The sequence below is a fragment of the Condylura cristata genome, unplaced genomic scaffold, assembly GCF_000260355.1.
Source record: "Condylura cristata isolate star-nosed mole 26May11 unplaced genomic scaffold, ConCri1.0 scaffold00021, whole genome shotgun sequence".
In the NCBI taxonomy this organism is placed as follows: Eukaryota; Metazoa; Chordata; class Mammalia; order Eulipotyphla; family Talpidae; genus Condylura; species Condylura cristata.
The window spans coordinates 28,324,395-28,328,909 of record NW_004567122.1 but is presented as its reverse complement, the minus strand read 5'-3'; positions in this window follow the sequence as shown (position 1 = coordinate 28,328,909).

The following is a 4,515-nucleotide window of genomic DNA, read 5'->3' as shown; positions in this document are numbered from 1 at the left end:
TCCCATTGTCTCACATTGTGAATTACTACAGAACTAGAGATGTTACAGAGTGCACAGGTGATCAGGAGACCATAATTCTCCCACCCACTGCTGTAGGACCTCAGGCAAGTCTCTCAGCCTCTTTGTACTTGACTTGGAGATGGGAGAAAATACAGCGCATGTGAGGCTGTGAACCTGGTATCACTTCTACCTTAGCCATATACTGTATGGGATCTACTACAGCAGCTGAGAATGCACAGTGCTTAATCAGGCACAGCATTTACTGAACATCTAGTAATGTTATTGAGCTTAAGGGGAAACTGGTCCTTGATTTCATTTGTAGTTCTGCCTACCATTGTAAACTGGTTGGAAGAATATACTTATAGAGTTGTGGACGTTTGTCTGTTCATTCATTTGCTCACTCCATAGGCATCTGATGATTGCCGAATTTACAAGGTGCTATGCTTGGTGCAGGAGAATTGGGGTGATAAATCTCAGATCGTGTTTTCAAGTCTTTATACACCAGAACAGGGAAACAGACAAGACTGTCACTAAGAATAATGCAGTGTGGTAAGTGCTATACATTAATTATAACAATAGCCCTCATTTACTGAGCCTCTACTGTGTGGAAGTTCATGTGTGAATTCATTTAACCCTCCAACAACTTTACATTGTAGTCAGTCACTAGATACGGGAACTTTAGTTTAACCTCTCTGGACCTCATTATCCACTGCTGTAACATGGATAGAATAGAACCCACCTCATAAGGAATGAGATAATCCATTGTATCTGACATAAGAGCATTGTGTCTTGACATGGGACACAATAGTTAGAACTCAAAAAAGTTAGCAATTATAGTATGTAGTTTTTGTAGAGAATTTGAATGATACAATTACAAATAAGCAACAATCTTTAAAATCCCACCTTCAAACTTCCAAACAACTCCCTGCACATCTGTGTGCATGAAAATCTTTGGGTAAGTATAATTTTCCATAAATAGGGTCAGACACTCCATAGCAAAGACATTTTTCAGCATCCATGTCTAGAACTTGAGTTACATTGTCATTTTTATCATCTGCATAACATGGACTTGTGTGTATATTCAAACATAGTTTGCTTAAGAAGTTCTAAAATGATGGTTATTTGGTTGTCTTCCCACTTTCCTCCCAGTCAAGTTTTAAGGCAGTGAAGAGTGACTGGTGGGTAGGATGTGCCGAGCAACTGCCAGACTGGTGGGTACAAGTAGGGGAGCCTCCCTGGTGTGTTCTTGTATCCTCATAGTCCACCCTGCCCTGGAAATATCAGCCAACCTGCTTCCCTGCAAACTCCAGTGGGGCATTGGGGTGGACTTTTCCCTTCCTCCCTTGCCAGGAAGATCTCAGAGCAGTCAAAACCTCTCCATTTGCTTTGACTCCATTAGCCTGGGGCTGGGGGTGTGAATGGTACAGTCATTCCTTGCTAAGTGCTTGAATTAGACTAATAGGTCATCTGTGCTTTTCTCTGAAGAAGGTCCAAATTCCTGGTAAACAACCAGACCACTCTCCCAGCCCAGGGCCCAGAGCCAAGACCTAGGGTGGGGGCACAATGACTGGACTGACGCTTTTAATGCTATCTTGGCTGGCTGGGATGGTTAATGCCATTAGACTAGCTTCTGGGCACGAGGTAGGAAGGACTGCTGGATGCAGTGGTAAGTAGAAAGTGCTAAATACAGGCTTCTACAATTTGGGGTGGATTCAGCTGACTTTTAAACAATTACCTTGAAATTCTCCCATTCACTCATTCATTCATTTGTTCATTCACTCATTCATTCAACCACCACTTAACAACCTCTTGTTCTGTGCCAGGCTGTGAGTGTTTTTCAAGATCTGTTCCTGCCCATTCATAAGTTATCATGTTGATAAAGGGGTGAACCTCAAGATTAGAAAGTTGAGAGTTTTTGGTTTTCCTGGTTGATTATAACACCTAGCTCTTTGATCTTGGGAATATTCTTCCCTATCTGACCCCTCATCTCTCATTTATGGTGGGGATGCCAATAGGCATACCTAACATAAAGGAATGCTATTTTTGTTTATCTTTGGTTTTTAATAAATACTACACTAACAATTTAATTTAAACCAAAAGCAATTGGCAGTATCAACTAATATTCAAATGAATTTTAATGGTTTGGGTTGGCCCTTTTTTGACTTCCTATTTCTTTAAGAACCTGTAAGCAAGAAGTTTTGTTTGTTTTGTTCTCCTTGTATGTTTAAGTTAGATGATTATAAAATATGTAACTACTCATGGTTGTTTTGAAGACTGGAAACAATGATAACACTTAGCATTGTGCCTAGTACAGGAGGAATTCAGTTAACTGGCAGTGTTTACTAATGTCACTCCTGGGAGGATATCTTTGGGTACCAAGTGCTTCATTCCCTTTTTTTTTTTTTTTAAAGATTTATTTATTTATGGTGGCACTGGTTGTCCCTCCAATAGTTGGATTAAATTAGGGATGAGGCTTCCCCTGAGAGATTCAACTATTCAAGATATGAACTCCAGGTTGGAAATCTGTAACTTAGGCTTTTAGGGACCTTGAAAAAGTCATGCTGTCAAAGAAAATCAGCATCTTTTAGCTAAGGTCTTGTGATTGCAAGTGATAGATATCTTAAAATTACTTAATAAAGGGGGAATGTCAGTCCCAGAAAGTTCAGCCAGACTTGGGCGGGGGTGGGTGGGTAGAGCCTTGGGCCATCTACTTCATTCTCTCTGCAGACTTAATTCCTTTGCAAGACCTTTCAGGTCTAGTAAATGGTCTCCCATCTCAATACCAAGTTCTTGAGAAATGTGGTAGTTCTTGCACAGGTTCTAGGTTAGGTTTTCAGTGTCCAGGGTCCCTCCCAGAGCTATCAGCTAGGTAAAGCAATCATAGATTTACACACTACTAAAGAAACTATAGGTTCCCAGGGCTATTAGAGAAGGGCAGTTCTCATAAAAGACATTATGATTCAGAAGGACCCTGAAAGGTACAGACTCTTGTCAGGTAATTAGGGTAGGTCTTAGCAAATGACTTGATTCTGAATGTTGCTGCTTTTGTGACTTCCTTTTCCTGACTTTCCCTGAGTCCCAGATATAATCTTTGAACCACATCACATGTTGGAGGTGACCTCATATCCTAAATTATAAAAAAAGTCCAGAATGAAAGGTTAGGAGTCGGTGCAAGCACTTTTTTTTTTAAAGATTTATTTATTTATTCATATAGAACTGGGGTACAGGCCAGAGATGTGGAGGGTGAGAGGATTCACCAGAGACAGAGTGGGGAGCAGAACAGGCAGATTGATGAAGTACACTGCTGAGGGGAGCAGCGGGCAGGTCAGGAGAGGTCTGCCTCACCATGTGGATCTCCTCCGGGGCAGGCGGGAATCGAACTCATGTGGAAGTGGCTTAAGCTTCTCAGTGCTGTGCTTTAACCCGCTGCACCCCCAGGGAGGGCCCCAGTGCAAGCACTTTTAAGCAATAGAGATGGCTTCCTGGGTTAGAAGGTATTGGGTTGGACGTTGAAGAATGGGTAGGGTTTAATAAGCAGAAATGGGGGAGAGTACCTAAAGATCAGAGTGAGTAACTGTAGAGACTGTGAAAGATAAAGGGGGTTTGGCAGAGGACAGACAGTCTACTGTGACGTAAGTGTACTCCCAGCTCTTTTGGTCACTCATCAACCTAACTCACACTTCAGGAGAGGGGTCTAACTTTTCAAAGCCAGTCACCATGCAGCAAACAGGAGTTGTGGTGATGTGATGTGCAGAATTCAGGCATAGCATGCTTGGCATCCCTGACCACAGGGAACTCTACAACCTTTGGACCCCTAAGTGACATCTCAGAGCAGAGGTCATTGTGTGTAGGAGAAAGATGAAAGAGCCTCTGTCTGGACTGGGAGCAGTGACAAGCAGGGGGGGAGAGCCCAGCCACCACAGAGGGAGACCAGAAAATAGCCCATTTCTGGTACTGACTCTGCTGCCAGTTGTTGTGGTCAGCCAAGTGTCAGAGAATTTGTTCCTCAGGACTTCTGGACTTCAGTTAGCTTGGGGGTTCCCCAGAGGCTGTTTTCTTCCTTTCTTTCTTTTTAAAGATTTATTTATTTATGCATATGAGAGCTGGGGTATAGGCCAGAGGTGTGGATGGTAAGGGGTCTCACCAGAGACAGAGTGGGGAGCAGAACAGGCAGATCGACAGAGTACACTGCTGAGGGGAACAGAGGGTGGCGGGTCAGGATTGGTCTGCCACGCCATGCGGGTCACCACCCTGGCTGGGGATTGAACTTGTGCTGCAGTGGCTGCAGATCACTTCATAGTGCTGCACTTTAACCACTTGTGCCACTATGGAGGGCCCCCAGAAGCTTTTTCTGCTGAGTATCTATCTACTGTGGGCTGGGTAGGGCAGGCAGTAGGTTTGCACAGAAATGAAGACAAGTTTTATGGTAGATGCAGACTGACAAATAATACTGAGAGACTCATTATTTGAGTGCTTGATATATGTCACACACTACACTAAGAGTTTTTTTTTTTT